The 26,084-nt window shown below is 42.5% G+C and overlaps 1 protein-coding gene across 1 annotated transcript in view; it reads left to right on the top strand.

Moving 5' to 3' along the window:
• Positions 1–287: 287 nt before the first annotated feature.
• Positions 288–26,084, top strand: part of LOC133642206 (ubiquitin carboxyl-terminal hydrolase 37-like) — a 105,747-nt gene continuing 79,950 nt past the window's right edge. The window contains exon 1 of the mRNA XM_062036284.1: positions 288–319. The gene's annotated coding sequence lies outside the window, so the exon portion shown is untranslated. The remainder of the gene's footprint in view (positions 320–26,084) is intronic.

Here is a 26,084-nt window from a genome sequence, read left to right as displayed (position 1 = left end):
CATCCCACGGGCCGGATAAAACCTGTTCGCAGGCCTGATGCAGCCCTCTGTCTGTATATTTGACATCACTGCCTTAGAGCCTGTTTATGAGCACCAAATATGAGAAAAACATATAATTTCAGAGGCACAGTCTAATTGGAAGTAAATAAAGGAAGAACCGCCTTCCTCACGGACATGATACCACCTCCATTGGCTCAGCCCTAGCTAGTTAAGCCCACCTCCACACTTGTTAAAAAAAAATAATAATAATTGCTACATATCTTAAAATCAAGCCTGGAGCAACATCAACTACCTGTAAGTCAGCTACAGAGTGGAAGCCGTGAGTTTGTTAACTGTTGTTTGTTTTTTAAGCAAATAGGTTAACCGAGCATGATGTAATGTTAGCATTATAGCTAACAGAGCTATGCTGGTGTTGCTAACGTATGTGTCCCTCCCCTTAATGCTATGTTTTTCTATATGTAATCTATTATGTTGGACAAATAAAAGTTTACCGTGTGTATGTAAAAAGTAGATGAACAATAACGCTTATTGGAGCTAGACGTAGCTATAGCATCAAACCTACAAACACACCCAACAGCTGGTTGTCAGTAGAGCAAAGGCACGTTTAAACCGTGCACTAGTGTCGGACCTCTGAGATTAATTTGAAATTGTTGACCTTTAAATTGATTTAAGATCTAAACCAGAAGAACTACTGCTGCAAACCAAATTGCCCCTCCGGGACAATAAAGATTTTCTAAGTCTAAGTCTAAGTCTAAGTGTCAAACTCATTTTAGATCGGAGGCCACATGGAGAAAAATCTACTCCGAAGTGGGCCGGACTGGAAAAATCACGGCACGATAACTTAAAAATAAAGACAACTTCAGATTGTTTTCTTTGTTAAAAAATAAAACAAGCACATTCTGAAAAAATGTATCAAATCATAATGTTGTTGTTTTTTACACTTACATGTTGCGGTAATAGTATTCTACCTGTATTTGTCATTATTTATACTTTCTGAATAATTTATGTGATAATGTTCACCAGTCAACTCATTTGTGTTCATTTTCAATCTATCAAGATAAAAAAAATTATATAAAAATCAAATTACAGGATTTTATTCATGTAGTTTGCTCATTTTCCTAGACTGTACTAACATCATGTGGTTTATTTTGTACATATGTAGCATAATCTACATAAAAACGAATATTGCTATTGCGACATCTAGTGGACACATTTAGGACTGCAGTTTCTTGCAGTCAAACATTTCGGCTCATTTTTATACTTAGCAAACTCATCCCGCAGGCCGGATAAAACCTGTTCGCGGGCCTTACGTTTGACACCCCCGATCTAAACAAAATAGCCACGGTATCTTAAAAGGCCCCTCTAATACTGACATTATTGGCACTAATTTAATACACACCCCGTTTCCATATGAGTTGGGAATTTGTGTTAGATGTAAATATAAACGGAATACAATGATTTGCAGATCATTTTCAACCCATATTCAGTTGAATATGCTACAAAGACAACATATTTGATGTTCAAACTGATAAACTTTTTTTTTTTTGGAAATAGTCATTAACTTTAGAATTTGATGCCAGCAACAGGTGACAAAGAAATTGGGAAAGGTGGCAATAAATACTGATAAAGTTGAGGAATGGACATCAAACACTTATTTGGAACATCCCACAGGTGAACAGTCAAATTGGGAACAGGTGGGTGTCATGATTGGGTATAAAAGTAGATTCCATGAAATGCTCAGTCATTCACAAACAAGGATGGGGCGAGGGTCACCACTTTGTCAACAAATGCGTGAGCAAACTGTTGAACAGTTTAAGAAAAACCTTTCTCAACCAGCTATTGCAAGGAATTTAGGGATTTCACCATCTACGGTCCGTAATATCATCAAAGGCTTCAGAGAATCTGGACAAATCACTGCACGTAAACAGCTAAGTCTGTGACCTTCGATCCCTCAGGCTGTACTGTATCAACAAGCGACATCAGTGTGTAAAGGATATCACCACATGGGCTTAGGAACACTTCAGAAACCCACTGTCAGTAACTACAGTTGGTCGCTACATCTGTAAGTGCAAGTTAAAACTCTCCTATGCAAGGCGAAAACCGTTTATCAACAACACCCAGAAACGCCGTCGGCTTCGCTGGGCCTGAGCTCATCTAAGATGGACTGATACAAAGTGGAAAAGTGTTCTGTGGTCTGACGAGTCCACATTTCAAATTATTTTTGGAAACTGTGGACGTTGTGTCCTCCGGACCAAAGAAGAAAAGAACCATCCGGATTGTCATAGGCGAAAAGTTGAAAAGCCAGCATCTGTGATGGAATGGGGGTGTATTAGTGCCCAAGACATGGGTAACTTACACATCTGTGAAAGCGCCATTAATGCTGAAAGGTACATACAGGTTTTGGAGTAACATTTGTTGCCATCCAAGCAACGTTACCATGGACGCCCCTGCTTATTTTTGCAAGACAATGCCAAGCCACGGGTTACATCAACGTGGCTTCATAGTAAAAGAGTGCGGGTACTAGACTGGCCTGCCTGTAGTCCAGACCTGTCTCCCATTGAAAATGTGTGGCGCATTATGAAGCCTAAAATACCACAACGGAGACTGTTGAACAACTTAAGCTGTAAATCAAGCAAGAATGGGAAAGAATTCCACCTGAGAAGCTTAAAAAATGTGTCTCCTCAGTTCCCAAACGTTTACTGAGTGTTGTTAAAAGGAAAGGCCATGTAACACGGTGGTGAACATGCCTTTTCCCAACTACTTTGGCACGTGTTGCAGCCATGAAATTCTAAGTTAATTATTATTTGCAAAAAAAAAAATTAAGTTTATGAGTTTGAACATCAAATATCTTGTCTTTGTAGTGCATTCAATTGAATATGGGTTGAAAAGGATTTGCAAATCATTGTATTCCGTTTATATTTACATCCAACACAATTTCCCAACTCATATGGAAACGGGGTTTGTAGTTCTGGACCTAAAGATGATGTGTACGTGTTAAAATTGGCCCACCGCCCACAAAATAGACACAGTAATGATTTTAGGTGTGTTTTCTTAAGAGTTTTATCACATTTTAGAACACCCACTTTTAGCTCCAAAATGTGGGTGGGCCTGCATCAACCTGCTGACGTCACCTACAGAAGTGGGGTCAATTTTGTGTGTTTTGGTAGCATCTCCATCCCGAATCATGATATTTTCACTGGTAATTTGAAGGAATTAGCAAATATGTCTGCCATATGCACTGTCGCAGGTTGTCGCAATACAACTAAGGCAGGGTTGCAAACTCATTTTAGATCGGGGGCCACATAGAGAAAAATTTACTCCCAAGTGGGCCGGACTGGTAAAATCACAGCACGATAAATTAAAAATAAAGACAACTTCAGATTGTTTTCTTTGTTTAAAAATAGAACAAGCACATTCTGAAAATGTACAAATCATAATGTTGTTGGGGTTTTTTTTACACTTACGTTGTGGTTAATAGTATTCTATCTTTATTTGGCGTTATTTATATTTTCTGAATAAATTATGTGATAATGTTCATCAGTCAACTCATTGGTGTTAATTTTCAATCTATCAAGATAAAAAAGTAATATCACAATCAAATTACAGGATGTTATTTATGTAGTTTGCTCATTTTCCTCGACTGATGTACTAACATCATGTGATTTATTGTTTTTTACATATGTAGCATAGCTATTGTGACATCTAGTGGACACATTTAGAACAGCAGTTTCTTTCATTCAAAAATGTTAGCTCATTTTTATACTTAGCAAACTCATCCCGCGGGCCGGATAAAACCTGTTTGCGGGCCTGATCCGGCCCGGGGGCTGTACCTTTGACTGAACTAAGGGGAAGTGGTCAGCCTGCATACATTTCCAAACGATAAGAATATAACAAAAGTATTGACCTCTCCAGTCAAACTGACTCGTACAAAATGGGACCAATCTAGCGAAAGGAGAGAAATTTGCAGTGATTGTTTCAATGATTCTGACATCGAAGAAGAAGGGTTTTGGTTAGAGATTGGATGGAAATGGGAGAAAAATGTCAAGACTCAAGCCAAATGTAATCCCGAAAAACAGTAGCTCCCTCGAGGGGAGAAATACTGAGTCTGAATCTGTGTAAAAACGGTGATTGAAAAGGACACACAGCACTCAAAAACGAGGGGAAAAGAATGTAAGCTACTAGTATTCTATTTTGCATCCTCTTCTGCTGATGTTTTCCACAAGATGCTTGAGGAAATGCGAACAGAAAATGAGGCAACATAGGCTGGGGCGGGGGTCAGCAACCCGCGGCTCTTTAATGCCGCCCTAGTGACTCCCTAGACCTCTTTCGGAGATGTGTGAAAATGGAAAAAAGATGAAGGGAAAAACATATTTTTTATTTTAATATATTTTCTGTAGGAGAACAAACATGACACAAACCTTCCTAATTGTTAGAAATCCAACTTTTTATGTTATACATGCTTCACTGATGAGAGCATTTGGCAAGCTCCGTTTTGTCCTACTAATTTCAGCAATCCTTGAACTACTTGATTGTATACATGTACAACTTTCTCCGATGCTGCCACAGAAAAATGTTTTTTTTGCCACTCCTTCTTTGTCTCATTTTGTCCACCAAACATGTTATGCTGTTTGTGAATGCACAAAGGCCAAGTTCAAAAGCCAGCATCTGTGATGGTATGGGGGTGTATTAGTGCCTAAGGCATGGGTAACTTACACATCTGTGAAGGCGCCATTAATGCTGAAAGGTACATACAGGTTTTGAAACCACATATGTTGCCACCCAAGCAACGTTATCATGGACGCCCCTGCTTATTTCAGCAAGACAATGCCAAGCCACGTGTTACATCAACGTGGCTTCATAGTAAAAGAGTGCGGGTACTAGACTGGCCTGCCTGTAGTCCAGACCTGTCTCCCATTGAAAATGTGTGGCACATTATGAAGCCTAAAATACCACAACGGAGACCCCTGGACTGTTGAACAACTTAAGCTGTACATCGAGCAAGAATGGGAAAGAATTCCACCTGAAAAGCTTCAAAAATTGGTCTCCTCAGTTCCCAAACATTTACTGAGTGTTGTTAAAAGGAAAGTCCATGTAACACAGTGGTAAAAATGCCCTTGTGCCAACATTTTTGCAATGTGTTGCTGCCATTAAATTCTAAGTTGATGATTATTTGCAAAATAAAATTACGTTTCTTAGTTCGAACATTAAATATCTTGACTCTGCAGTCTATTCAATTGAATATAAGTTGAAAATGTTTTGCAAATCCTTGTATTCTGTTTTTATCTATGAATTACACAATGTGCCAACTTCACTGGTTTTGGGTTTTGTAAATCAAATCCCTAATAGTACATGAAGTCATCAACATAATATAGTTTTACTGGCTACTAGGTCTGTTGACCATGTTACAGTAACATGTCGACTGAAACAAGCTATGAGAACCTGAAATAGGGGAGTGGAACTATGAGAAGGTTTTCCCCCCCAAGTGTGACGAATATGTCAGCGTAGTCATGCGTGACAGAAATGAGTTGAATGACAAGTAGATAAAAGTGGAGACTAATTGAATTGCACCAACCATTGCGGGTGAAACATTAAAACGGTTACTGGATGACTCATGAAGTCGTTTCAGTCTTGTCAGCTTTCAGCCTGCAGGTGATGTTTGTCTCATGAGACCCCCTCTCTGAAATAATGCTGGCCTGTCTCACTTGTCTCTCTCATCCAGCTGTCCAATCATAAATAACTATCTACCCGCACATAAAAAGGCTACGATTAGTGGCTTGTTGAAGAAACACAACTAAAGTCCAACTTACTAGTTGGACGGAGCTCTTAACTCAGGGGACAGCAACCCTTGGCTCGCGAGCTACCGGTCGATCGCGGAGGATATGTCAGTCGGTCGCCAGCCAGGCATTAAAAAAATTGCCCTAAAAATGAGCGATCATAAATCTTCACTATGACGTCACTTTCGTCACTTGATTGACATTCACGGCACCCGAGGGTCTTCTGAGATGACGCTGGCTGCTGCCAGCTCATTATTAAGAAAAAAATACAGACAGGAAGGCGAGAAACACTTTATTTCAACAGACTTTGGCGCCGTACCTGTCGTCAAAACTCCAAAGACCGACCGCACAGTTGCACAATAAAAGCTCTGCTTCATCCTGCCTGCGCTAAGAGTCTCAGAAAGCTGGCGTGCACAAGCTAGCAAGCTACGGAGTTTGTCGCCAATGTATTTCTTGTAAAGTGTATACAAAGGAGTATGGAAGCTGGACAAATAAGATGCCATAAACCAACCACTTTTATGTGGTATTGGACAGAAAGGAGGACTTTTTTTCTCCTCCATTTGAAAATGCGGACGTTATTAGCACCACTGACTGATTCCTATCAATGCAAGTCATCAGAATCAGGTAATACACCAACTTATATTCTTGTCTTCAGAAAGAAAGGAATCTATATGTTAGGATCCGCTGCTCGGATCACAATTTGTTTACACTTTAGCGTCACGTGTTTGTTTCTGTTGCCATGACTGCAGATTTTACTCACCTGCCTCTGATCAGCGTTCGGGACGCGCACCTGTTGCCCGAGCACTGATCAGAGGGCTATTTAGTCTTTGCCCGGGCCTCACTCGGCCTGGCTTCCTAATTTGCTTTCATGCAACAAGTTACGACCACTTTGTTTCCTGCTAGCTCTCATGCTACATTATTTTGCTTGCTAGCTCCCACGCTAGTCGTTTTTGTTTCTACCTTAAGTGCTATGAGCACGGTTTTGTTTGTTCAAATATTATTTATTTCTTAAATAAATCATTCTTACCTGCAAGCTGTGTCCGAAGCCCGTCTGCATTCCTGGGAGAACAACACCCGCATCACCATGCGACCAGGTCGTCACAGTAGGAAGCCAGCAAGAAGAAGTTCTCCCGCAGCGAGCACGTCGGAGGAGCTGGACGAAGGTACGTGGGAGGTGTTGCGAGCGATGGAAGCCGAGACGCTTCGCTATTCGACGGAGGAGAGGTCGACTCTCATGTGGGGAGCTGGAGGCTCTCTTATCCCCATCGACTCCCTCTGGTCGGAAGACATCGCCGCTACACCGCAGTACCGGGCGCGCCGGCAAAGACGGAAGCCGGCCAGAAGGTCCTTCCCTCGCCGTCAAGACGCGCCGCTCCCGCAAGCTCCTCCCCCGGACCGAAGCAAGCTACAAGCTTCCCAAGCTTCCCCTCAGATGTTTGGCAACCCTATCGACCACTTTGCCAAACATTTCACCAATTGGGCTGTCAGTCAGCTGGAGACCCACACGGATGACGTCATCCCGCCCACTGTGGATGACGTCAGAGACGAAGATTTTTTTTTAAATTCTTCTGCTCCCTTTTGTCAGCCACCTCCTAGTGACTTTAATTCTGCAATAAAACATTATCAGGACATTTTTTTAAGGACTAAATCTAGTCAGTCCCAGTCTCAAGTGGGGGGTGACAATAGACATTTTGGACAATTTAGAGGAGAGGATTCTACCCTCCCCCTGACCACCCTCCACCCACCCTTGAAGACGGTTCCAATCCGCAAGGAACGCGTCTGGGATCCGCTTTTTGAGGGGGGGGCTAGTACTGGGAGCTGTGCGAGTGAGGTGGCACAACGGCGTGCTAAGCCGCAACCTCCTGCTCGGCCACCGCCACCTGTCCTTCGGCGGGCTAAGCCACAACCTCCTGCCCGGCCGCCACCACCGGTTTTTCGGCCTGCTAAGCCGCAACCGCCAGCTAGGCCACTTGCACTTCGACTGGTTCTCACACCAGTACCTGCACCTCGGCTGGTTCCCACACCAGTACCTGCACCTCGGCTGGTTCCCACACCAGTACCTCCTCCACGGCTGGTCCCCGCACCAGTACCTGCTCCACGGCTGGTCCCCGCACCAGTACCTGCACCACGACTGGTCCCTGCACCAGTACCTGCACCACGACTGGTCCCCGCACCAGTACCTGCACCACGACTGGTTCTCGCACCAGTACCTGCACCACGACTGGTTCTCGCACCAGTACCTGCACCACGACTGGTTCTCGCACCAGTACCTGCACCACGACTGGTTCTCGCACCAGTACCTGCACCACGACTGGTTCTCGCACCAGTACCTGCACCACGACTGGTTCTCGCACCAGCACCGGCTGCCACGACAGCGACTCCGGCTGCCACGACAGCGACTCCGGCTGCCACGACAGCGACTCCGGCTGCCACGACAGCGACTCCTGCTGCCACGATAGCGACTCCTGCTGCCACGACAGCGACTCCTGCTGCCACGACAGCGACTCCTGCTGCCATGACAGCGACTCCTGCTGCCACGACAGCGACTCCTGCTGCCACGACAGCGACTCCTGCTGCCACGACAGCGACTCCGGCTGCCACGACAGCGACTCCGGCTGCCACGACAGCGACTCCGGCTGCCACGACAGCGACTCCGGCTGCCACGACAGCGACTCCGGCTGCCACGACAGCGGCGACTCCTGCTGCCACGACAGCGGCGACTCCTGCTGCCACGACAGCGGCGACTCCTGCTGCCACGACAGCGGCGACTCCTGCTGCCACGACAGCGGCGACTCCGGCTGCCACGACAGCGGCGACTCCGACTGCCACGACAGCGATGTCGACACCTACCGCTTCCACGGCAACGTCTCAGCGACCTCGAGTGGTCCGGCTGCGCAAGCAGCTCTCTCAGAGGACTCAGAGGCTGCTGAGATTCTGGCGCCACTCACGCCCACCTTCTCGGCGGCCACGAATGTGGCCTTACCGTGGTCGCCCGCCGCCGCCACCTGACCCTTCCCCGGTGGATTCGGGGACACGTGGCCTGGCGACCCACCACCAAGTCACCCCCCCGCCCGCCCTTGACTCGTGAACTATTGCCTTTTTTTTTGGGTTCCAGTTGTTTTTTTTGTTTTCAAGGGACATCTGGAATCTGTCCTTTTAGGGGGGGGCACTGTTAGGATCCGCTGCTCGGATCACAATTTGTTTACACTTTAGCGTCACGTGTTTGTTTCTGTTGCCATGACTGCAGATTTTACTCACCTGCCTCTGATCAGCGTTCGGGACGCGCACCTGTTGCCCGAGCACTGATCAGAGGGCTATTTAGTCTTTGCCCGGGCTTTACTCGGCCTGGCTTCCTAATTTGCTTTCATGCAACAAGTTACGACCACTTTGTTTCCTGCTAGCTCTCATGCTACATCAATTTGCTTTCATGCAACAAGTTACGACCACTTTGTTTCCTGCTAGCTCTCATGCTACATCAGTTTGTTCTCATGCAACAAGTATCGACCTTTTTGATTCCTGCTAGCTTTCAGGCTATGCTATTTTTTTGCTTGCTAGCTCCCATGCTAGTCGTTTTTGTTTTTTCTGTCTGATTTGTGGAAATAAATCATTTTTCCTACCTGCAAGCTGTGTCCGAGCCCGTCTGCATTCCTGGGAGAACAACACCTTCATCACCATGCGACCCGGTCGTCACACTATATGTGTTAAACATGCTTGTATTATCATTAAACACCTTTAACTTGTTAACAATATTAACTACATGTGTTTAGGGCTGCAACTAACGATTCATTTGATAATCGATTAATCTGTCGATTGTTACTTCGATTAATCAATTAATAATCGGATAAAAGAGACAAACTGCATTTCTGTCCTTTCCGGTATTTTATTGAAAAAAACAGCATACTGGCACCATACTTATTTTGATTATTGTTTCTCAGCTGTTTGTACATGTTGCAGTTTATAAATAAAGGTTTATTTAATTTTTTTTTTTTTTTTTTTTTTTTTTTTTTTTTTTTTTTTTTTTTTTTTTTTTTAAAAGCCTCTGCGCATGTGCATAGCATAGATCCAACGAATCGATGACTAAATTAATTGGCAACTATTTTTATAATCGATTTTAATCGATTTAATCGATTAGTTGTTGCAGCCCTATATGTGTTAAACATGCTTGCATTATCTTTAAACACCTTTAACTTGTTAACAATATTAACTATATGTGTTAAACATGCTTGTATTATCTTTAAACACCTTTAACTTGTTAACGATATTAACTATGTGTGTTAAACATGCTTGTATTGTCAATAAACGCCTTTAACTTGTTAACAATATTAACTATGTGTTAAACATGCTTGCCTTATCTTTAAACACCTTTAACTTGTTAACAATATTAACTATATGTGTTAAACATGCTTGCATTATCTTTAAACACCTTTAACTTGTTAACAATATTAACTATATGTATTAAACATTCTGGTATTATCATTAAACACCTTTAATTTATTAGCAATATTAACTATATGTGTTAAACATGCTTGCATGATCATTAAACACCTTTAACTTGTTAACAAAAACATATCTTTCATAAATAAGTAAATATAAATTATATATATGAATGAGGTAGATCCCCACGACTTGATCAATTGGAAAGTAGCTCTCATGCAGAAAAAGTGTGGGCACCCCTGCTCTAGAGCCACAAGCGGCTCTTTAGCGCCGCCATAGTGGCTCCATGGAGCTTTTTAAAAAATGTATGGAAATGGAAAAAGATGAGGTAAACTATATATTTTTTGTTTCAATATGGTTTCTGTATAGGAGGACAAACATGACACAAATCTTCCTAATTGTTAGAAATCCCACGGTCCTTCAACTAATCATAGTTTGATTACATGTACAACTTTCTCTGACGCTGCCACAAAAAGACGTATTTTATGCCACTCCTTCTTGGTCTCATTTTGTCCAACAAACTTTCTATGCTGTGTGTGAATGCACAAATGTGAGCTTTGTTGATGTTATTGACTTGTTGAAGTGCTAAACAGGTATATTTGGTCACTACATGACTGCAAGCTAATCCATGCTAACATGCTATTTGAGCTAGCTGTATGTACATATTGCATCATTATGCCTCGTTTGTAGGTATATTCGAGCTCATTTAATTTCCTTTACTTATTTCCTCTGTCTATTTAATTTAAATTTGCATGTCACATGACATATTATCCGTATGTAATATTGGCTGCATTTCTAATAGTTGTTTGTGTGTCGTTATAGACCACAGCAAACGTTACCCAGCTTGCAAAGATTGTAATAAATATATTAGAAGAAGAGAGCCTGCCGTTTCCTTTAACTTGGACACACACATATATATACCTTTAGCCATTCTAAACCAGTCATTTCCAGGAGTTATCTCACCTTCTGAGAAGCCTTCGTTTTAGTAATGTTTTCCAATGTTGTATAAATGTGAAGAATAAATATGACATTTCAACATTACTGTCAACGAAGATTTGCGTCAGCCTGCAACACATAGTCATTTTGATAGTAGGCTATTATAGCTAATGTAGACACTTACATCATGTGTTGCCTTCATCATAACGCTTATATAAGGCTTTTAATTTTTGTGGCTCCAGACAGATTCTCTTTTGGTCCAATATGGCTTTTTCAACATTGTGGGTTGCTGACCCCTGGCTTAACTCAAAAGACGGAAATCGTGGTATCCCTTTGAAATGAATAAAATTAATTTAATTTGTCCTTGGCTCTCAAAAAGCATCACAATTTTAACCTGTAACATGCCTTTCACAAAAAAAAACGTTTTGATAAGACACTTTTGTATGAAAAAACATGTAGTACAAACAGTGAAGTAAAGTAACAATACTTACAACATTTACCTTGGAGAGTGGACTTCTACGGTATCTCCTTCGATCTGCTTCTCCGTCAAATACACCATTAGCAGCATCTCCATATTTTCATACATAAATGTACCCTGTTTATATTTTATTGTAACATTCTTGGCTGGCTTTAGACTCATTCTGCTTCAGTACGGTGCAGACTAGTTAGCTTGCTGCACACCTGGTCATTTTTTCTGATCATTTATTTCTTTAATTCAATGAATATCATCCATTTCTTCTTCTCAATACTGTCCTTCACACTCACGTTCTTCTATCCCATGCTTATAAAACAAACCTCGCAGGCACAAGACATTGAAACAACGTTGAGAACTTGTTGAATGAGGTCCAACTCAAACTTAGTGTTGGAACAAGATGCTTTTTGACGACGATTAATCAAGGTCGGGTTCTGACGTTGTTAACGATTGACATTTGGTCATTTCCCAAGCAATGTTCTACAACACAAATATAACGTTGAAACATCGTACTTTTTGACGACATTTATTCAATATCAGGTTGTGAAGTTAATTTAACGATTGACATTTGGTCATTTCCCAACCAATATTCTACAACCCAAATATAACGTTGAAACATAATACTTTTTGATGACGTTTATTGACTATCAGGTTGAGATGTTGATTTAACGGTTGACATTTGGTCATTTCCCAACCAATATACTACAACACAAATACAACGTTGAAACATTGTACTTTTTGACAACGTTTATTCAATATCAATTTGTGATGTTGATTTAACGATTGATATTTGGTCAATTCCAAACCAACATTCTACAACACTAATACAACGTTGAAACAATGTACTTTGTGTCGACATTTTTTCAATATCAGTTTGTGAGGTTGATTTAACGATTGACATTTGGTCATTTCCCAACGGTACCAATATCCTACAACACAAATACAACGTTGAAATAATGTACTTTGTGACAACATTTATTCAATATCAGTTTGTGAGGTTGATTTAACGATTGACATTTGGTCATTTCCCAACCAATATTCTACAACACAAATACAACGTTGAAACAACATACTTTTTGATGACGTTTATTGACTATCAGGTTGTGATGTTGATTTAACAATTGATATTTGGTCAATTCCCAACCAATATACTACTGTTAGGACTTGGCAAGAATGAGGACTCAGTTGCAGACAGGAAACGTTTGACGCAGGCTTTTATTCTGCTGTTTTCTATGATCTCTCTTCAGACAGAGTGAATAAACAATTGGCTACAAACTCTATACACTAGAGTAAAAAGGAAACGTAGCACAGGGCATAAAACAATAAACAGAAAATCACTCCAAAGGGAGGAAAAAGGACAATATCAAAATTTACACTGATCTAATAACAAAAGCAACAACCAATGATAAGCTATCCAAAAGGAAAGGCGCTCACAAAGAGGAAGAGACAAAACGCTATAAACAGAAACTACTCTATAAAGAGTTAAGAAATATCTACAAATTAAAGCGCTCCAAGAGGAGGGAAAAAAAGGCAGAGCACTATGAAATTAGCTCAAACAAAACTGACCAAAAACTTTAGCAAATCAAAATCACTCTTCAGAGGGAACAGAGAAATCAAAGAATAAATCAAGGCAATACTCAACGACTTGGACGAGACTGTGGAAGACTGCTGGAGGTACATGACGAGACGAAACACTCTGGCACAGGACAGGAGGAGGACGAGACATTTATACACATGAGGGAGGGTGACACAGGTGGGCACAATCAGGCAATCAGGAGAGACATCAGACCAGTGAAACAGGAGGAAGGGCAAGTGATCTGAAATGAGAGGGAGAGTTAACATTTCAAAATAAAACAGGATATGACAAGACCACATGAAACCAGACAAAACTTCACCCAGGTGTGACAGAATCCCCCCTTCTAGGGCCGACTCCTGACGGCCCAGACTGTTCAGGGTGGTCTCTAAAGAAGTCCTTGATAAGAGTGGGGTCGACAATGTGGCGGGACGGAACCCACTGTCTTTCTTCAGGTCCGTATCCTTCCCAATCAACCAGGAATTGTCTGCCCCTGCCCCGGTTGCGTACTGCCAACAAGCGTTTCACTTTGTAGACTGGTCCACCGTCGATTACTTCGGGTGGTGGGGGGGACGTGGTGGCTGGGACCATGGTGCTTTCCTTGGCTGGTTTAACCTGACTAACGTGGAAGGTAGGGTGGACGCGGAGGGATCGGGGCAGACGAAGTCGAACCGCTGCAGGTCCGACGAGCCTGATGATTGGAAACGGTCCTACAAAACGTGGTGCCAGTTTCTTGGATGAAACCTTGAGACGTAAGTCCTTGGCTGATAGCCAGACTCTCTGACCGGGCTGGTAGGCAGGCGCAGGTCGTCTCTTTCGGTCTGCCGCTCTCTTCATCCGATCTCCTTGTCTGGTCAATACTTGACGGGCGGCTGCCCAAATGCGGCGACAACGTTGGACCATGGCATGGGCGGAGGGGACCGACACTTCAGACTCATTCTCTGGAAAGAGAGGGGGCTGGTACCCTAAGGCACAATGAAAGGGAGAGAGGCCGGTGGCTGATGTAGGTAGCGAATTGTGCGCATACTCTACCCAGACCAGGTGTTTGCTCCATGTGGAGGGGTTCTGGCAGACCACGCACCGGAGGCCAGTTTCCAGCTGCTGGTTAAGTCGTTCGGTCTGGCCGTTGGCTTCCGGGATGATATCCTGATGTCAGGCTGGCCTTGGCTCCAATGAGTCGGCAGAACTCCCCCCAGAACCGTGATACAAACTGTGGTCCCCGGTCTGAAACAATGTCTTTGGGAAATCCATGAACTCGGAATACATTAGTCATCATAGTCTCTGCCGTCTCTTTGGCGGATGGTAATTTAGGCATAGCAATGAATCTGACCATTTTGGAGAATCTGTCGACCACGGTGAGGACGGTGGTGTTACCTTGTGAGACCGGGAGGCCTGTAACGAAGTCCATCGAGATGTCTGACCACGGTCTGGAGGGAATGGGGAGCGGCTGGAGAAGTCCCATGCGAGACCTGGAAGACATTTTGTTCCTGGCACAGACCGAACAGGCCTCTACGTACTCCCGGACCTCCGTCTCCATGGCTGGCCACCAGAACCGCCGGGAGATCACAAACATGGTTCTTTTAACTCCCGGATGGCACGAAAGCAGCGAGGTGTGAGCCCAATGAATCACCCGGGGACGCAGCTCAGTGGGGACAAACAATCGATTAACAGGACATCCCCTAGGTGGCGGGGCCACACCGTTAGCTTGCTTTACCTCTGTTTCTATTGGCCAAGTTACCGCTCCTACCACACAGTTCAGTGGAAGGATAGTCTCAGGTTGCTTGGCCTCAGGCTCGGGGTCGAATAGTCGTGACAGGGCATCTGGATTGACGTTGCGGGACCCCGGCCTGTAGGAGAGCGAAAAGGAAAACCGATTAAAGAAGAGCGCCCACCTGGCCTGGCGAGAGTTGAGTCTCTTAGCCTTCTTGATATATTCCAGATTCCTGTGATCCGTCCAGACAATGAATGGGTGTTCGGCCCCCTCGAGCCAATGCCTCCATTCCTCCAAGGCGAGCTTCACCGCCAGCAACTCCCGATTGCCAACATCATAGTTTCTTTCAGCTTTGGACAGCCGCCGCGACAGAAAGGCACAGGGATGCATCTTCCCGTCCTGTTGAGAGCGTTGAGACAGGACCGCTCCAACTCCCTCATTAGAAGCGTCCACCTCCACGACGAACTGGCGCTGCGGGTCCGGAATGGTGAGGATGGGCGCTGAGGTGAAGCGGTGCTTGAGTGTCTGGAAGGCCCTCTCTGCCTCTGGAGACCAGTGGAACCGCACCTGGGGAGAGGTAAGAGCATGGAGAGGAGCAGCTATTGCGCTGAAGCTTCTGACAAACCGCCTGTAAAAGTTAGCAAAACCCAAGAATTGCTGAACCCTCTTGCGGTTGTCAGGTGTAGGCCAATCGGCCACAGCGCTAACTTTAGCCGGATCCATCTGCACTCTTCCAGGAGCTACAATGAAGCCCAGGAAGGAGACAGTGTCGGCATGAAAAACACTCTTTTCAGCTTTAACATACAAGTCATTGTCCAAGAGTCTCTTTAAAACCTGAGTTACGTGGACTTGGTGAGTGTCACTGTCAGGTGAATAAATCAATATATCGTCAAGGTAGACGTACACGAAATGGTCCAGGAAGTCTCTTAGAACATCATTGATCATTGCTTGGAACACGGCGGGGGCATTGGTGAGTCCGAAGGGCATGACCCTGTATTCATAGTGGCCGCTGGGTGTGTTGAATCCGGTCTTCCACTCGTCTCCCTCTCTTATTCGGACCAGATGGTAAGCGTTGCGTAGATCCAGTTTGGTGAATATTTTGGCCTGTTGGAGTTGGTCGAAGACAGAAGACATGAGGGGAAGAGGGTAACGGTTCTTGATGGTAATGTCATTGAGTGGGCTGTAATCAATGCAGGGTCTTAACGACCCGTCTTTCTTCTTCACAAAGAAGAACCCTGCTCCTGCTGGCGATGATGACGGGCGAATCAAGCCAGCTTCCAGTGATGCTGAGATGTAATCGTTCAAGGCAGCCCTTTCTGGACCAGAGACAGAGTACAGACGCCCCTTAGGAATAGTGGTACCGGGAAGCAGGTCAATGGCACAGTCGTAGGGTCGGTGGGGCGGAAGTGACAGGGCCTTTGTCTTGCTGAAGACTTGTCGCAGGTGGTGATAACAGGGGGGGACAGAATTCAGGTCCGGAAATTCTGAGTCTGTGACAGGTTTAGCAGAAAAAAGATTAATTTCTTTGACACTTTCTTTCTGGATATTAGAAAAAACACAGTTCTTGGTGCATTCCCTTCCCCATTCGCTGATCTCCCCTGTTTTCCAGTCAACACGAGGGTTATGCTGGTACAGCCATGGATGCCCCAAGATCAGAGAATGAGAGGGTGAAGTAATCAAGTATGGACTAATCTTTTCCTGATGGCAGTCAATATTCATTTGGACAGGTTCACTGATGTGCGTGATGGTGAAAAGCTCCTTACCATTCAGAGATCTGACTCTAATGGGTTTAGCTAACGGTTCTGAATTGAGTCCTAGTCTCCTGGCTAAACCCCAGTCCATCAGACTCTCATCTGCCCCAGAGTCTATAAACGCCTCTAGATCTGTGGTCGTGTGATGAGTGATTGTGATCTTAGTGAGAGTGCGTGGCATCTGAGGTGCAGCCGGAACGTGACTCACCACCTGGACACCCTTGGCCGGACATGAAACGACAGTATGACCGCCCTCTCCACAGTAAAAACATCTCCCCTCCATCAGCCGCTTGCGTCGCTCCTCTGGGGTCAGTCGGGCTCTTCCCAGCTGCATGGGCTCCTCCTCCCGATCAGTGCGGAGGTGAGGATGTAGCTCCCGGGATGAACGCTGGGTGGTCGACCCGCTAGGTGCAAAAGGACGTGTGGTTCTTCCTGCATCAGCTGGTCCCCCACCACGCTGTCGTTTCAGCTGGGCTAGTCGGTTGTCCGTCCTGATGGCGAGTGCGATGAAGGCATCTAGGTTGTCGGGTAGGTCCAGGGGAACGAGGAGATCCTGTATGGCAGTTCCGAGCCCCTTCAGAAACACGTCATATAGGGCCATGTCGCCCCATCCGCTTTCTGCTGCTAGCGTGCGGAAGCGAATGGCATAGTCGCACACGGAGCCGCTGCCCTGCTTTAACCTGCTTAGCTTTTGCGCATTTTCTCTGCTGGAGGACACTGGGTCAAAAGTCTTAGTTAGAGCAGCTTGAAAGTCTGTGAATGACTGGCAGAGTGACGAGCTCCTCCCCCATTCGGCGGAAGCCCACGCCTTGGCTCTATCCGTAAGGTGTGAAATCATGAATGCGATCTTGGAGCGGTCCGTGGGAAATGCATGGGGCATAAGCTCGTAATGAATAGAACAGTCTATCAAAAATGTTTTGCACAAACCGGGATCTCCAGCATATGGCGCCGGAGGAGCCAGCTTGCATCCGGCTGTGGGAGGAGGTGAAGGCAGCGTGGGAGTGGCAGTTGGCGTGGGAGGCTGGGACGCCGGATCCGGCCGAGCAAACTGCCCGAGTAGGTCTTGCAGCTGGGAGGAGAGGTGACCCATGTGCGATGCCATCGCCGTCTGAAAATCCTCCTGTCGGGCGAGACGTGATTCCTGGGCGCGCAGGATCTCCGTCAGTCGTTTGGCTTCTGCTGAGTCCATACTGGCCAGAGTGTAATGTTAGGACTTGGCAAGAATGAGGACTCAGTTGCAGACAGGAAACGTTTGACGCAGGCTTTTATTCTGCTGTTTTCTATGATCTCTCTTCAGACAGAGTGAATAAACAATTGGCTACAAACTCTATACTTGATACACTAGAGTAAAAAGGAAACGTAGCACAGGGCATAAAACAATAAACAGAAAATCACTCCAAAGGGAGGAAAAAGGACAATATCAAAATGTACACTGATCTAATAACAAAAGCAACAACCAATGATAAGCTATCCAAAAGGAAAGGCGCTCACAAAGAGGAAGAGACAAAACGCTATAAACAGAAACTACTCTATAAAGAGTTAAGAAATATCTACAAATTAAAGCGCTCCAAGAGGAGGGAAAAAAAGGCAGAGCACTATGAAATTAGCTCAAACAAAACTGACCAAAAACTTTAGCAAATCAAAATCACTCTTCAGAGGGAACAGAGAAATCAAAGAATAAATCAAGGCAATACTCAACGACTTGGACGAGACTGTGGAAGACTGCTGGAGGTACATGACGAGACGAAACACTCTGGCACAGGACAGGAGGAGGACGAGACATTTATACACATGAGGGAGGGTGACACAGGTGGGCACAATCAGGCAATCAGGAGAGACATCAGACCAGTGAAACAGGAGGAAGGGCAAGTGATCTGAAATGAGAGGGAGAGTTAACATTTCAAAATAAAACAGGATATGACAAGACCACATGAAACCAGACAAAACTTCACCCAGGTGTGACAACTACAACACAAATACAACGTTGAAACATCGTACTTTGTGACAACATTTATTCAATATCAGGTTGTGATGTTGATTTAACGATTGATATTTGGTCAATTCCCAACCAATATACTACAACACAAATACAACGTTGAAACATCGTACTTTGTGACAACATTTATTCAATATCAGTTTGTGAGGTTGATTTGACGATTGACATTTGGTCATTTCCCAACCAATATCCTACAACACAAATACAACGTTGAAACATCGTACTTTGTGACGACATTTATTCAATATCAGTTTGTGAGGTTGATTTAACGATTGACATTTGGTCATTTCCCAACCAATATTCTACAACACAAATACAACGTTGAAACAACATACTTTTTGATGACGTTTATTGACTATCAGGTTGTGATGTTGATTTAACGGTTGACATTTGGTCATTTCCCAACCAATATACTACAACACAAATACAACGTTGAAACAATGTACTTTTTGACGACATTTATTCAATATCAGGTTGTGATGTTGATTTAACGATTGATATTTGGTCATTTCCCAACCAATATTCTACAACACAAATATAACGTTGAAACATCGTACTTTTTGACGACATTTATTCAATATCAGGTTGTGATGTTGATTTAACGATTGATATTTAGTCAATTCCCAACCAACATTCTACAACACTAATAAAACGTTGAAACAATGTACTTTGTGACAACATTTATTCAATATCAGTTTGTGAGGTTGATTTAACGATTGACATTTGGTCATTTCCCAACCAATATTCTACAACACAAATACAACGTCGAAACATCGTACTTTGTGACGACATTTATTCAATATCAGTTTGTGAGGTTGATTTAACGATTGACATTTGGTCATTTCCCAACCAATATACTACAACACAAATACAACGTTGAAACATCGTACTTTTTGACAACGTTTATTCAATATCAGTTTGTGAGGTCGATTTAACGATTGACATTTGGTCATTTCCCCACCAACATTCTACAACACTAATACAACGTTGAAACAATGTACTTAATTAAGTTAATTCTAGCGAGTACGACCAGATGTTTTGGTCGTATCTTAAGGGGTTCCATGTGACATCTGTTACACCAACTAATAACGGGTATGCTTTTAACTATAATTTTTGCTTGCAACTTGAAGCATAACAATTAATTGAGAGACAGCTCTTATCTCAAAACACTCTTAAGTTGAGGTACAACTGTAATGTGTTGATGGTGAAGCACATCATATTCATCCTCATGTTAAAATAACAATACTCTTCTAAAAAGGTTAATTTCTAACTTGTAAAAGTCTCAAAAAGCAAATCAAAGACATTTTCTTCAAAAATTACCCCGAGCATACATTCTTATCAACCAAAAATGTTTTTCATTTGGAATCAAAAAAACTATTAGGTGACCTGAGTGGGGCTGCACATAAGAGATATCCTCACAATCTGGCACGTTTGTTGCTATTTATCCAGGACAAATGAGCAAATATTGTCAGTTCAAGATATGGCTTGCTTTTGTCATTTGTTATCATAATCAATAATATTATTGGTAATAATACAATCACCATCTAAATCTCCAATCTGCCTCCAAAATATTTTTTTCCAACTCCACACCCGCCATGTTCACTTGTCACGGCGGAACTGTTTACTACACTCGGCATCTCAGCGCAGTGGTCTCACGACTCTTGCACTGAAAGTGTGTTTCCATGGCAACCAAGTGTAGTATTGTGAAGAGAAGCAAAAGAGACAGAGAGACATCGATGCCAACGCTGCTCTATGGTCCCTTGCTGCCTCTCTTCCATCTTTAAAATAGCATGTCAAGACCAATGCAACATATTGTTCAAAACATTTATGAAATGTATATGGATGATGCCTTATGCTGCTAAGGCGGTTAAAGGTCGTATTGCATCATTTTGCATCCTGGGAGAATATGGAGTGGAGTCTGTAAAATATAGCTTGGACTAAAGGAGGCTGAAATGAAATGTGGTTTAAATCCAGCACCAGCTAATGGCAGCAATCCAGGAAACATAAAGTTGATGAAGATTTGTAGAAGTTCTTGATTAAAAAGAGGACACAACTGCTATAGTACCACCAAATGAGAAAAAAGCTGCATTAAAATGTGAGCTTTAATTAAGATAAAATGCTCAGTTTAGCTATTGTATCATAAAAAAAACTATTAAATGATGTACTTCTATAATTACCGACCTAATTCACGTAAAATCAAATGGTGCCATATTTCGATACCTTTTGTTGCACGTGACGTCACGTCTTGTTGTAGATTTGGAACCGGCTCAAGCATTTGTCTGGGTAACAAGCACTCAGACAGGTTGCATCTAGGTCAGGGGTGTCAAACTCGTTTTCATTGAGGGCCACATCGCAGTTACATTTATATATATATATATATATATATACACTACCGTTCAAAAGTTTGGGGTCACATTAAAATGTCCTTATTTTTCAATGAAGATAACTTTAAACTAGTCTTAACTTTAAAGAAATACACTCTATACAATTGCTAATGTGGTAAATGACTATTCTAGCTGCAAATGTCTGGTTTTTGGTGCAATATCTACATAGGTGTATAGAGGCCCATTTCCAGCAACTATCACTCCAGTGTTCTAATGGTACAATGTGTTTGCTCATTGGCTCAGAAGGCTAATTGATGATTAGAAAACCCTTGTGCAATCATGTTCACACATCTGAAAACAGTTTAGCTCGTTACAGAAGCTACAAAACTGACCTTCCTTTGAGAAGATTGAGTTTCTGGAGCATCACATTTGTGGGGTCAATTAAACGCTCAAAATGGCCAGAAAAAGAGAACTTTCATCTGAAACTCGACAGTCTATTCTTGTTCTTAGAAATGAAGGCTATTCCACAAAATTGTTTGGGTGACCCCAAACTTTTGAACGGTAGTGTGTATATATATATATATATATATATATATATATATATATATATATATATATATATATATATATATATATATATATTAGGGCTGTGAATCTTTGGGTGTCCTACGATTCGATTCAATATCGATTCTTGGGGTCACGATTCGATTCAAAATCGATTTTATTTTTAATTCAACACGATTCTTGATTCAAAAACGATTTTTTTCCCGATTCAAAATAATTCTCTATTCATTCAATACATAGGATTTCAGCAGGATCTACCCCAGTCTGCTGACATGCAAGCAGAGTAGTAGATTTTTGTAAAAAGCTTTTATAATTGTAAAGGACAATGTTTTATCAACTGATTGCAATAATGTAAATTTGTTTTAACTATTAAATGAACCAAAAATATGACTTATTTTATCTTTGTGAAAATATTGGACACAGTGTGTTGTCAAGCTTTTGAGATGCGATGCAAGTGTAAGCCACTGTGACACTATTGTTCTTTTTTTTTTTTTTTTTACAAATGTCTAATGATAATGTCAACGAGGGTTTTTAATCACTGCTATGTTGAAATTGTAACTAATATTGATACTGTTTTTGGTAATATTCATTTTTGTTTCACTACTTTTGGTTTGTTCTGTGTCGTGTTTGTGTCTCTTCTCAATTGCTCTGTTTATTGCAGTTCTGAGTGTTGCTGGGTCGGGTTTGGTTTTGGAATTGGATTGCATTGTTATGGTATTGCTGTGTATTGTTTTGTTTTGTTGTTTGAGGTAATCCTCTTTTTTCATTGTCCCATTTACACTCTGTAAAGCACCAGTTCTATTGGCAGCAAAACAGGCCCAGAGCACAATACTACCACCACCATGCTTGACGGTAGGATTGTGTTCCTGGGATTAAAGGCCCCACCTTTTCTCCTCCAAACATATTGCGGGTATTATGGCCAAACAGCTCAATGGTTGTTTCATCTGACATATCATGGACCAAGATAAGACTCTCTGGAGGAAAGTTCTGTGGTACATTAAATTAATACCTTTTGTACTGTCAATAATGTAAATTGAAACACATTGATATGTGAAAATGGCACTTGGAGGACACAGTACCAACTAATAAAGTACATTAAAAAGGTATATAGCATGAAAACAAAGGTCATGTGATCAGTGTCCTTATGCTTCCTTGGACACACATACACCGTACAAAACCGAGGTCACCATCACTGGACACTGTCACAAAGAGAACTATGGCGACGCAAATTAATGCGTGGATTGCTTTCCCTGGGTGCAAAACGGCTGGACCGGACAAGGCTTGCGGGTAACGACATGATTTATTCTTAACTCCAAAAAGAACAAAACAAAAGGCGCGCACAAGGCGGAGATACAAACTTGGATAAGAAACAAAAACTAGCACAAAGGCAGAAACTATGAACATGAAACAAAACTCGCTAACTGTGACATGAAAAAACAAAACTTACGTGGCATGGCATGAAGCATAAACTATGAACAGGCATGAGTATCAGAAGTAGCATGGGTAGTAGTGATGGGTTGATGAGGCGTCATGAAGCGTTTCGACACATTGCAAAACTGTATTGATACTGTGTCGATACTATGTCACTAAATACTGACATCTGCTGGACATTAAAAATCCCTACAGGCAACCTATGGACCGACTCAACTGACACTGATTTTATGACCTAGTATATACAATAATATAAACCAAGTCATTGTATTTCATTTAGGATTATTTCATATCTTCATTTAAATAAAAATATATTTTTATCTTTTTTAGATGCAGGCAATAAATAATGTGAACATGTATCATAACATGGAAATCTAAGAGAACGTGTTGTGAATGAGGATGCTTGTGGACTGGGAATTGTTTGTATTTATTTTTTTACACATTTTTTTTTTTTTTTTTTTTAAAGTTTTTCCAACATATTAAAGGCCTACTGAAACCCACTACTACCAACCATGCAGTCGATAGTTTATATATCAATGATGAAATCTTAACATTGCTACACATGCCAATACGGCCGGGTTAACTTATAAAGTGCAATTTTAAATTTCCCGCTAAACTTCCGGTTGAAAACGTCTATGTATGATGACGTATGCGCGTGACATCAATCGTTGAAACGGAAGTATTCGGACCCCATTGAATCCAATACAAAAAGCTCTGTTTTCATCTCAAAATTCCACAGTATTCTGGACATCTGTGTTGGTGAATCTTTTGCAATTTGTTTAATGAACAATGAAGACTGCAAAGAAGAAAGTTGTAGGTGGGATCGGTGTATTAGCGGCGGACTACAGCAACACAACCAGGAGGACTTTGAGATGGATAGCAGACGCGCTAGCCGCCGACCTCACCTTGACTTCCTCCGTCTCCGGGCCGCCGACCGCATCTATGATCGGGTGAAGTCTTTCGTCCCTCCGTCGATCGCTGGAACGCAGGTGTGCACGGGTGTTGATGAACAGATGAGGGCTGGCTGGCATAGGTGGATAGCTAATGTTTTTAGCATAGCTCTGTGAGGTCCCGTTGCTAAGTTAGCTTCAATGGCGTTATTAGCAACAGCATTGTTAAGCTTCGCCAGCCTGGAAAGCGTTAACCGTGTAGTTACATGTCCCTGGTTTAATAGTATTGTTGATTTTCTGTCTATCCTTCCAGTCAGGGGTTTATTTCTTTTGTTTCTATCTGCATTTAAGCCCAATGCTATCACGTTTGCTCCATAGCTAAAGAGCTTCGTCGATGTATTGTGGTGGAGATAGAAGTCACTGTGAATGTCCATTTCGCGTTCTCGACTCTCATTTTCAAGAGGATATAGTATCCGAGGTGGTTTAAAATACAAATCCGTGATCCACAATAGAAAAAGGAGAAAGTGTGGAATCCAATGAACCCTTGTACCTGAGTTACGGTCAGAGCAAAAAAAGATACGTCCTGCACTGCACTCTAGTCCTTCACTCTCACGTTCCTCATCCACGAATCTTTCATTCTTGCTCAAATTAATGGGGTAATCGTCGCTTTCTCGGTCCGAATCGCTCTCGCTGCTGGTGTAAACAATGGGGAAATGTGAGGAGCCTTTCAACCTGTGACGTCACGCTACTTCCGGTACAGGCAAGGCTTTTTTTTATCAGCGACCAAAAGTTGCGAACTTTATCGTCGATGTTCTCTACTAAATCCTTTCAGCAAAAATATGGCAATATCGCAAAATGATCAAGTATGACACATAGAATGGATCTGCTATCCCCGTTTAAATAAAAAAAATTCATTTCAGTAGGCCTTTAAATTTTAGACGATTTCTCTTCTTAGTTATTATTACTCCGGCTGTAGAAAATACCCACTCACAGGGCACAGAGGTGGTGTCAGTGCGACACAGTTCGCGTATCGGTCACGTGACCGAAACAGCTCATGCTCGGTCACGTGACTTTCTAAAAGCGGTACGCGCACCGACACAGGGTTTTGCTCTATGAGCTCGACGCATGCTCCGATGCATCGGTGTTGCCGGACCCATCACTAATGGGTAGCGTGGGTAGCGGAGGTAATCTTGGCATGAAGTGAGCAGAGGTAATGTCGCCAGCCGACTGCCTGGCAACTACAAGCTTAAAAAATAATAAGGTCATGATAAATGACAGGTGCATGAGTCCGAACACATGACAGGTGAAACTAATGGTCATCATGGAAACAAAACAAGGGAGTGAAAAAACATGAACTAAAAGTTTCCGAAAACCAAACAGAACATAGCCAAACAAAACATGATCAAAAGACATGACAGACACAAATGGGACGCAACCGTCACTCAGATGGAGCGCGGTCCAGCTGATGCTTATTGACATGACGCATCATTAAACTGCACTGATATATGCACATTTACACGCGTGCATACAACTCAGACTGATAGTTATTGAATGCATTCTTCTTGCATCATTGCAGAAGTGTGAGTCAAAGTGGAGTGGCAATGAAAGCTATTCCCTGCACAACATAATGAGATACAAGATACATACAAACACGATACAAGAGCTGTATTATAAATTCTGCTTTTGTAAAGACAATAATGCTTTAATTGAAAATCTGTTTTATCTGAGCTGTATTGTTTTGTTGTGTGCTGGGAGTGGGGAGTTACAAGTGTGTAAAATGAGCAGAGTTATACCCTTGGAAAATTTTGAGTTTTTTTTTCTAGCTCTCTTCTGACATCTGGTGGTGATTGTTAAATCACACCAACATTTGTGTTAGTACTGTCATGAGTAGAGTTGGGTACATTTTTATATTTGAACCAAAACAGTACCAATACCAGATACCTTAATTAAGAGTACCAGTTTTTGATTATTTGTCATTTAGTTCAGTAATAAAATACATTCTTGTGTTTAACACCTAACACTAAGCTGATAATAATAACTGAGCTTTGCAGTTGTTGTTTTCTTACACATCTGGGTGTCATTTGCAAGTTTTATATACTAAACTTGCAAGTATGCATTCCGTGTTTATACAGTAAGCATTGCACTTTTTTACACACTACCTATATGATTGCAACATGCATCTTAGTTTTATTTTTATTTTTGATTGCCAAATGTGGAGGTGTTGAAAC

This window comes from Entelurus aequoreus, linkage group LG25 (assembly GCF_033978785.1).
Source record: "Entelurus aequoreus isolate RoL-2023_Sb linkage group LG25, RoL_Eaeq_v1.1, whole genome shotgun sequence".
Lineage (NCBI taxonomy): Eukaryota > Metazoa > Chordata > Actinopteri > Syngnathiformes > Syngnathidae > Entelurus > Entelurus aequoreus.
Note: the sequence above shows the minus strand (reverse complement) of the source record. Positions and strands in the feature narration are given on the sequence as shown.